At 41.9% G+C, this 10,525-nt stretch overlaps 2 long non-coding RNA genes across 3 annotated transcripts; one reads left to right on the forward strand and one right to left on the reverse strand.

The window, feature by feature from the left end:
* Positions 1 to 1,338: 1,338 nt before the first annotated feature.
* Positions 1,339 to 4,292, reverse strand: LOC137861297 (uncharacterized). Its single transcript, XR_011099530.1, has 2 exons — positions 4,182 to 4,292; positions 1,339 to 1,943 (listed from the first exon to the last, which is right to left on the reverse strand). It is a non-coding gene; the product is annotated as an uncharacterized lncRNA (long non-coding RNA).
* LOC137861296 (uncharacterized) lies at positions 4,275 to 10,480 on the forward strand. 2 transcript variants are annotated; one of them, XR_011099528.1, is made up of 3 exons: positions 4,275 to 5,081; positions 5,659 to 5,784; positions 6,660 to 10,480. It is a non-coding gene; the product is annotated as an uncharacterized lncRNA (long non-coding RNA). The 2 variants fall into 2 exon arrangements; XR_011099529.1 differs by lacking the exon at positions 4,275 to 5,081 and adding an exon at positions 5,090 to 5,497.
* Positions 10,481 to 10,525: the final 45 nt, after the last annotated feature.

Below are 10,525 nucleotides of genomic sequence, written 5' to 3' on the forward strand. Positions count from 1 at the left end.
CATTTGCCCAGGGAAGGGAGATGTGGGTAGCTGTTTTTCAAAAAGGACAACCACAACCTGAGCAGGAGTTTGTGTTACATAGCACCGATCATTTTGAATGTGAGCAGTGGCTAAAACTGACAACTGCATCACTCTTTGTCTCTGAGGGGTCTCTGCAATGCATTATTTTCTTGGTGTGCATCAAGGACTGCCTAAGCAAAATCTGGACAGTGCTGAAGTGATGTCTGCAGACTTGCAGTCAAGCCTAGGAATGGATGAAGAGCAAAACACTCACCACTCAAAACAGGTTGTGTGTAGGTTTCAGATTGTGACACAGCCCTCTCCTGGAGGACTTACACAACTTGTACATTATCTGCTAGCTAGTTTGAAATATATAAAAATGATCAAACGATGCCACGTAAAAAAGGTGTGTTATACACTGAGCAATGCTGTGTCTGTAGTTTACTCCTGCAAAAACTGATTTTGCTACCAGAATCCATGGGAAAAAACGTAGATTTAGGGGAGCCTTAGAGGGAATGAAAATGCAGTGTCTGTGCCTCAGACAAAGCCATTGAATAAAGCAGTATTTTCACCCTCAGGGAAACAATTAAGTCAATTTGAAAACCTTTATTGTTGCAAACGTGGGCAGACTAAAGGAGAGATTTCCAGGTGCACACAAAGTTACAGAGGTAATGTGATGTGGTTCTGAACTTCCAAAGAAATCTGTATGGATGGATTTATTAAGAGATACCAGCCTAAATCACACCAGCCTACCTACTTTTTTTTTTCTTTTTTTTTTTTTTTTTTCCTCATATTCAATGGTAACCAATACAGTCACTTGTGTATTTCAGTTAAGGACTCACTCTTCCTCAGCCCATTATCCCTTAAGACTTACTGCTCTCCAATGTGACCTCACAAACAAGAAATTCCAAGTAAAAAATTCTCTCCAGAGCCAGGCAAAAGCAGACGGATGACTTAAAGTTGTCAAGGACTGACCTGGGTCCTCACATTGCTAGAGGAAGGGAGAGCAACTTGCAATTGCCATTCAAAAATGCATGTTTTTTGTCTTCAAGGACAAAATCCAGCATCTCGAGTAAGAATTAATCAGACGTGTTACACAGGCAGTATTTTCTCAGGCCAGGTTTGGGGGTTGCCACATTAAATATAAGCACCGTGAGATGCCAGTAGGCCAAGCCTGGGGATCCATGAGGCTGTACTAAATTACAAGGAGTTGTCAGGGGTTTTATCATCAATTTCCAGGAAGACTTGAGAAGATGATTCAGTTCCTGCACTGTTTGGTGTGAACAGATGAGCGTTTGTGAACCTGGGAACAACCTGTACTGTCATATAGCAGCACTCAGAATTCCTGCAGAGGTTTGTTGTGTGTAATCTCTTCTGATATGCTGCTGTGTAGCAGAGCATGCAGAGTCAATCACTTTACAAGATATAAGAATAAGAAAGTAAGCTTTCTTGACAATAGTGACTGCAATAATATGGCAAGATTATAAAGAAGGGGATTAAAGGACACAATTTCTTCTCTGCTTTATTAAGCTTCAATTCTATTTCTTCATGATTAGTGTCTTGGGCAGGACATGGTATTACAGAGGATTACCTATCTTCTTACCATCAGCACTACCACTTCTATTGTACACCTTCACTGGATTTGGGTTGCTTTTTTTTCTGTTATTAACCTCAGAAGAGACATTGGTACAACCTTGCATAGCATAGCATGAAAAATACTGATTACTCAGTCTTCTTGCTGGGCTCACAGTAGTTATTTCTCTATGAGTACCATGTAGTGAACAGGATTTAGAAGAACAGTGAATGATGTTTTTAATTTGGATAACATCTCCCAGCCCCCTGTAAGTATCTTTGGTTGTATGTAGTTGTTTCCAGGAGAATCAGTTAAAAAACTGCTTGAAAATCGTGTCCTGCAGATGGAGAAAGGCTGAGATAGAGGAGTCCTGCAAGAAGAAGAAAAATAAAAATATGAACACCACAAGCGGAATACGATCAATACAAAGCAATTAAACAATGCAAAGAAACCAGGTATGAGCCACAGCACAGAACATGGAAAGCAAAAAAGGCTGCAAGCCAGCTACAGCAACAATCAGATCCCAGCTGACAGTATGACACTGTGGTGAAAGTACCCAGAGAGCTTGTCAGATGGCAAGAAACTATTTCTCAAGATTTTGCCTTCTCTGACTACTATTTTACATGAGACTTGAAGTGTTTTCTTTTTTTCTTTCTTTCTTTTTTTTTTTTTTTTTTCAGGTTAGATCTTTCAGATGTTTCCTATCAGTGCTCTAACCATATGTTTTAGATACTCCTACTTAGAGTCCTAAAACTGAACCACCCTCGCAGTACCAAAATACATCTCTTGGTATAATTAAATAGCAGATCTTGCTGCCAAAATTTGTCTTGGATATTTTAATATGTTGAGAGAACTATTAGGAATTTAAGTAGAAAGAATAAAGGCAAATCTGCTCTGTTTCCTACTGATCCGTGATGTTTTGCCCTGGCTCCCAAACCATCTCCCAGATCTTCACAATAAAGTATTTGCTTGCCAAGAGATTTCAAACTTTGCACATTCTTTGGTAAAGCTGGAAATCAAGACCTACGGAGAGACAAAAGAAACAGGAGAAACACAAGGTTTTACTGACTTGTACCTGACTTAGACACACTGAATGTGGTGCATGGATGCTGCACACGGGAGGACACTGGTGGGGGAGTGGGACTCTACAAACTTGTTCTAAAATTTTCATTGAAATTAGGAAATCCCATGGAGAGTTCTGAATGCATCAGATCTCTGAAAGAAACATCTGCCATTGAAAAAACTTCCAGCAATGATCTCAACAATGATCTTTTGCTATCATTCAAAGCACTTCTTAAATCTGCCTACAAGACAGGAAATTTTGTTCAAACATGAAGAAACAGAGACTTGAGATCTTTTACTCTTTCTTACTGCTCTTCACAGTTGTTTGGTTTGGGAAATCACAGATTCTGCAAAGTGTGGCTTGCTGAAGTCATCTGGAGTTATGTTAATGGCCGCATGTGCTGGAAGGTCTGCTGTGCTCTAATCTCACCCCTCTCCTGCCTGAAGATTAAAGGCAATCCCAGCTCTGTGATTTGATGAAGACAACCTGCTCTGGGTTCTCCGCAACCTCTTTTTGTTGGGAACAGAAACTACAGCGAGCACTTTGCACTGGGCACTGCTCCATGTTTAGACTTAGCCAAGACAAGAGGGGAGACTAATGAAGTCCCACGTAAAACCATTTGGACTGTGCTTCCCCAAAGAACACACAGAGGTCAGTGCAAAGATATCATTAGGATGGAAGTGTAAAGGTAAAAACTTGTGAGACTGCATCCAAATGGCATTTCACGCTCTTGGTGAGCTGACAAACACATCTTTGATTTATTAAGAATCACGGATACATCCAGGCCCATTAGCTTCACCTTGCTGCCTTGGCATGAGTATTCACTCTTTTTTTTTCCATTCCCTGAGAGTCAAAATGAAAGCAAAGAGCATGTAACAAGCATGTCAGACGCAGCAGAGAGCACAATGTCCCCGTAACAGTGCTGCTGAGCACAGCCAGCTGCCCTGGCCTCTCCTAGGGTGGTCCTGAAGAGACAACAGTGCTGCCAGATAGGCATTTAATAAGAGAGGCAAAACTCCCATCCTTAACATCTGGCAGCAACATGGGATCAAAACTATTTTTCCTGTGAAGACCACCACTGTGCTCTCCCAGTGCAGCTCCTTCTGTCTCCCCAAGCAGTAGAAGACATCTTGAAAGTCCTATGTTAGTTAAAAATGGCAGAAATTTCATGTTTCTAAAATCCACCAAGGTCATTTCATCAGCAATCAGTCTCACTATGTTAACTATTTTCAATTCTAAATTCTTTTTATATATTTTAATTTATAATTATACTGACTAGAATAAGTCAATTTGGTCTGTGAAAGCTTGTGCTATTTTCTCACTCATTTGACACCTGTATTGATGTGTCCTGAGTTTTACAGTATGAATTAGCAAAAATTTTGTATTCACATACCAGCTGGCAATAAAAAAAATAAAAATCTCACTTCATTCAGAAACAGTCACAGGTAAAGTGACATTAATGCTGTTTCTGACAGCTGTCTCCAGCTCATTTTCTGGTGAGAAGTGGTCTGTTTTATTGAATATGATTGAAGAAAGATGCATCACCTGTACAAGAAGAGTGATTTTTCCATTCTGTGGCTAGGATGCACCATGTGGGGGGCAGTATAGGGAGAGCCCCCAGGAGGAATCTTCTTGTTGATCATAAGGAGGTGTTACTTGTCAGTGGTTAAGTAAAGTAGTTAAGTGGGAGCAAGGCTTTATAACAAGCTATCTCCACTAATTAGCTGGGTTACCAATTATTTGAGCTTTGCCAGGTGTGTTGAAAACAAGGAGAAAATAATAATGATAGTACTTAGAATAGGGTAAGACTATAAGGGAAGTCATTTTCCTTCCCCTCTAATTGCTGTGAAGATCTACAGAGGGGAATTCAAATTTCTGATGCTGAAGACAGACAAAAGACAGACAAAACTGAACCTCTCAGGGAAGGGTTTGACTGGGGGAGGAAAACAGTGCTGGCAATTGCTAGGCCCTTTTGCATAGTTTCTTGAAGTGTTATACAGTGATTCATGGTTTTTCACAATGTTTATGAAGAAGGACACATTTTTTAGATTTGTTTTCAGCCTTCCATAAATTCCTCCCATTATTATGTCTCCCCATTACTGAGCCATCCATACGTTCACTGCCTATGAAATCTTATTAGGTGATTAGTTGAGAATGTTTTAGTGCATTAGAAAAAAAACAATCACCAGATAGCTTAATATAATTTGTGTAAAGGGTAGTTCTCTGTCTCCTGTCACTGGAGTGGTTAACTGGGAATGTATTTGGGACAGCAACAGCCCTACGAGTTCATGCATGAGGGACTGCGAGGCAGAAGGAATTCAGACGAAGATTCGTGCTGCAGCTAAAACCACCAGTCAGAGTCTGCCAAAAGGGGTGGTCCTGTCCCCTTTGTCCTTGGCCATGTTCTTGCTGCTTCTGCTGCATCAGTGAGACAGCAGCCAGGAGGTGAGTGTGTTCAGACTGCTGAGCTAGCAGGAAACTAGTACTGCACCTAAAAATGAAAGGTTTTCCATGAGATCAGCCAAATTACTCACTTTATGACTCTGCGGTCACTAGATGCAGCCTTGGTGAAAGGGAAATGTGGGACTATTTGTTTTCAAGGCATCTTTTTGTTTTCAAGGTAGGTTACAGACAGGTTATAACATGAAACTACATGAAGCAGCTTGCCCAGAATCATGCAGGAGATCTGCAGCACAGCAGGGAACTGAACCAGGTCTCTGAAGTCTAAGCTCATGTCCAGACCAGGCTACTAGTCCTGTCCTTGCTGTGACAGCTGAAAAGTGGCTCACCTCGGTTCACCCCTTCCATTTTTCCTGCTCAGTCTGTTTGTGGTTCAAGGGACACGCTCTGCTGCAGCCCAGGTACATTTGGGACTAGGCATGGTGAATCTGCCTGTGCTGTCAAAGTGCTCCCTGTAGGGGAGTGGACGTGGGGGCAGAGAGCCCTGGCACTAGCTGGGTGAGGAGGGAGATGAGAGCAATGTTGAATTTTTGTGGGTGTTCTTGTCTTTCTTTTTGTCCAGATTTCTCTGATGTTCCTGAACATCCGGAGGGCCCGAAGGAAGCTGCCTCCAGGACCAACACCTCTCTCCTTCATTGGCAACCCGTGAATGCTGAGTTTCCAAACTCACCATGAAACACTCTTGAAGGTACTGATTATTTTTTTTAATATAGTTTTGTGAATAGTTCAGGTGCAGACTTCTAATGTATCCTTGGCTAGAAGGTAAAAGCATCTTTCTGCTCCTTCCCAGCTTCAATCTGACCTCTGAGCTTTCTAAGTGGAGCTACAAGCCATGCATCTCCCTGTGGGAATTTAGAGAGGATTAGCAATAAATGGAAAGGGACTTCAGCAACAGTTGCAAATGCTGAAAAACACTGAACAGTCACGCCGTCAAAAATAGCACCTGGGGAGGACTGTTATTTTAGTACAAGCTATGGGGTGGGAGGAAAGGAAACATGAAGAATAAGCAAAACTTACTAAAACAAGGCAGCAAAGCTTATTTGCTTGGCAACTGAATCCTGTAGCCCTTATTTTGGTAATGTTGCTATTGGCTGGTTATTTCTTGGCACAGCGAGTCCCTGGAAGACTTCCTTAGAGGCCTGGCCTGGCCATCACAGGAACAGCAAAGTGGGAGAGGCTGCAGCATGCTGGAGATGTTACTGACCCAGGCCAGCTCTTGCTGTTGGGGGTGGAAATGAATTAATCTTCCTTTTTGGGGAAAAGACAAAGAAAAGCTTTATTACCTGTGATTTTAAGATTTTGAAGATCGGGCTGACAATGGTTTTTCTCGCACACAGTTCAGCTTGCTTTGGAAGGGCGTTGTGAGTGTCAGTTGTTATCAGAGCTGATAGGCACTGCGACACAACCAAGCGGGTAGATTACAATCTCAGTATGAGTTTGACTGTGTAAGTAAGCAGCTGGACAGAACTGCAAGCAGGTTACATTCTACGTACTATTTGATATGGTAGTATATCAACACATTGCTTTCTGGCCTTCTTTTTTTTTCTTTCTTTTCTTGGACAGTGCACAGACTTGGAAGGAATACATTAGTAATGTTACCTTAATGTGGTCTACACACCGCAGCTGCCAAACGAGACCCACAGAACTCTTTCCTTTCTCCATGTGCTGCTGGAGGAAAAACCAGGAAGGATTCATGCTCAGGATTCATGCCATGTCTCCATCCCTGACTCTCCTCTCTGCAGCAGTCTTGGAACAAGGAGAATCATTAAATGTGGGAGCTGTGCAAGATGATGCATCGTTGAGGCTCCCTGCTTTCCTGTGTGCACAAAAGAAAACACAGATTCTGCAGTTCCTTTGGGTACTAGATGGAATCCAATTCAGGAATTCAAGCACTTGGTTTTTTCTTTCCTCTCCACCTTACTTGAGCTATTAATTAAAAGACTGGACTTCCCACTGCTGTGAAAACCATTCTGCAAATTACTCTCCCCTGCAGAAAACAGCTTTTGCTCACAACAAGTGGCAGCAGCTAGGCACCTCATTATATTTGCATGTGTTTTCACTATGGTCAGCATATTTCAGAATCCCTTTTCAACATCTTTGTTTCCCACAAAGGAGGAGGCCTGCACCCACCTCCAGAGAGATGCAGTCCTGCCTACAGATGTTCCTGAGCAACATATTTGAGATCAGCAATACACCATTACCAGTGGATTCCTAAGGGCACTTTGCAGAAGCCAGGACACGCAGAAACTGTGTAGTAAAACTCGTAACAGCTTTATGAATAGCCTGTCTTCACCAGTTCCCTGACCCCCCAAGGGCAGAGATATGCTTTTTCATCTTTCATCTGTCCATCATATGAAGTGCTACAAGTGTTCATAAAAAAAGGTCACACTTTTATACATATGGTTACATATGTGTGCATGTATATGTAGTTACATATGGCTTGGTATTGTATATACATGTATATGTAAAATGAAAATCATGTGCAGGCATGATCTTTATTCATCACCCTTCTCCATACTTCAAAATCCTTGAAACAGATGTTCAGAAATCCTTACCTCCCATCCCATACAATAGCAAGCTCTAGCTGACATTGTTGTTATTTGAACTCCTAATGCTTTGAGTGAGATAACACCACCTCTTCCCTCCCTCTGTGCAATTAAGTCTTTCTCAACTACCCAGGGTTGAAGAGTTCAAAACTGGTCTCTGATTTATGGGTGCCAGAGCCTTGATGTGAGGAACTAGTGAGACCCCAAGCTCCAGCAGCCACCGGTAGGATCGGATGGCTGGCCACTCGTGGTTCGCAGGCCACCCACGATTCCCAACACATCTCAAATGAGATGCCCCGCATCAGTGGCAGTGTTTGAAAAGTTTGGCTCAATTGCTTCCCTGTGTGAGACCTGACAAGCACACTGCTCAGTGCAACGGTGAGCAAACATTACCATCTAATGGCTGCTGGTGTTAATTACAACTATAATTTTTGTTTTAACAATGAAGGCTGTTCCTTGTCTAAGCACTGGTACTCTGAAAACACTGTATGACTGGAAAACAAATGAACATGGAAAGGTAGTAAAAGCAATGTTTATGATCTTGCTGTATCCGTCAATCGTCTCTGGTGGGGCAATGTAAATGGAAAAAAAAATCCCATTGAACTGTTTCTGGGTAACATGACACAGTTGCTTTGTTGGCTATATAAACTGCAGATACATGAAAAATAACAGTCATAAATAGTAATGTATATATTAATAATAGTGAAAGCCCTCTAACATTTTAACAGTGAAACACGATCCCAATCTCTTTTATTTCCTTAGAGCAGGATGAAGTGGCTCCTGTCCCTTTCTCATGTAATGGCAAGGACCGCAAAACAGCCCTACATAATAGAAATGGTCTTTGAGCTCTGCTCTAAGAGTACCACTACGATGCAGAAGGCAGACACAGCCTCTCTGTAAATGTCTTATATCTTTATGTCATTGTGTGTTTTGTTGTCCTAGGGGGCTGGGCTCTACAGAAACGTATACACACCATGGGTAGGATTAAACTGTATTAAATGGATTCAAATCGGTGAAGAATGCCTTGACTGGGCATGTACTTGTTTTAGGGATGTCACAGGAGGTCCCCGTGGGACTTTCTGTTGTGTATACTGAAATATTTTTAGCAGATCGAGCTGTTTAGAGAACAGAGTTTGGTACAATGCCTGCATCTACTTTTAATGCCTCTTTCCAAGATGAGTTGCTCTTGGCAGCAAGGGGAATTCTGTAGAACCACTGCTCCATGTCCTTCTCAAACGCTGGGCCCCAAATATACGCTCAATACACAAAATTAATGAGTTTCCCATTCATGTACTAGCCTAGCCTGCACGATTCTTAGTTTCTGAGCATGATACCAAGGTATCTCAAGAAGTCTTTACAGTAAAAGGTATAATAAAGAAATCTGCAATGATCATCCAGAAAAAACAGGACAAGCTAACATAGTCATGGCTTTGAGAACTACAGCCAAGTGTTGACCTAAGGTGTAGGAGGAAACATGTCATTTTGGGCAAGGCTTCACTTACAAAACATAAGAAAAACTGTATTCAAGGGTGTTTAAATGCCACAATTCTGAAGGTTAGTAGGGGAGAGCAGTCAGTCTGAAATGTAACAGTATACTAATGGTCATCCTTCACACATCTTGCCTCCAAAACAAACTTTAAAGAAATTAAGTGGTCATTTATTTCCTATACTCAGTGCAACAATAAACCTGGATCATAGCCATGGTTAGACATGGTTCAGCTGTGCACACTCAGGCTTTAAATGTCGTACAAAGCCAAGATGTCATGGTGTTCCTTGTACTTGTGTTTCCACGTGCAGCATTAAGAAACTTTGCCATCACTGTTGAAGCACTTAAACCATGTGTTAATCAGACCAGTGGAGGCACTAACACACTTGCAGGATCTAAAAACACTTATTAAGGACGAGATCAGGAACCACCAGAAGAGCTGGGTGCCTGGAGAGCCACGAGACCTCACTGATGCATACTTAGCTCAGAAAATTAAGGGTAATAAGTATTTGTCCCCTGTACAGCTGCAACATATTTTAAATGCCTGTAGCTCAGATATTTCCAGCTGCCCTCCTACCTCCTCCTCCTTTTTCTTCTGAGAGACTGTTGACCTATTTATTTCTTTTAATTCAACCCCAAAAGCAAAATACTTTGTCTAAGTACTTGAGGACGTTCCTTGGCAGTCACCACAGAGGCAGTAATGTTGTTCCACCCTAGACTGAAACAAGCCTTATTGTACACTGTCTTCCTCAGTCAGTAAGATTATTTTTTAATAGAGCTACAAGGCTGCTGTCTTATCAACTTAGTATGGATTTTGTGATGCAAAAAGCCCTTTTGCTGGAAATTTGCTATGTTATTTATTAAGAGACTCTTAAATCCCATCATCCATTTTACATCTACAGGCAAAGGATGACCCACGCTCTGTATTCGGAGATCACCATGACACAGGTGATCACGGATCTCTTTCGGGAGGCTCAGACATCACCACTGATACTTTATGGTGGCCTCTCTGCGTGATGGTGTACCTGAAGTACAAGGTGAGAAATGTTGGGTTGTTTAGGCATTGGAACGGGCTGCCCAGGGAAGTGCTGGAGTCACCATCCCTGGAGGTCTTTAAAAGACGTTTAGATGTAGAGCTTAGGGATATGGTTTAGTGGGGACTGTTAGTGTTAGGTCAGAGGTTGGACTCGATGATCTTGAGGTCTCTTCCAACCTAGAAATTCTGTGATTCTGTGACTCTGTGATACTATACATGTCACTGTCCCTGCTTGTGCCACAGTACTAGGCAAAATGCCATTGAGTCAGCTGTCCTAATCCTGCAGTGTAACCTCTTTGGGGCATTTTGAGTTAAAATAAAGCCATATAATGTAATAAAGCCACGTAAACCTCCCCTTCTT

Source organism: Anas acuta, chromosome 9 (assembly GCF_963932015.1).
Source record: "Anas acuta chromosome 9, bAnaAcu1.1, whole genome shotgun sequence".
Lineage (NCBI taxonomy): Eukaryota > Metazoa > Chordata > Aves > Anseriformes > Anatidae > Anas > Anas acuta.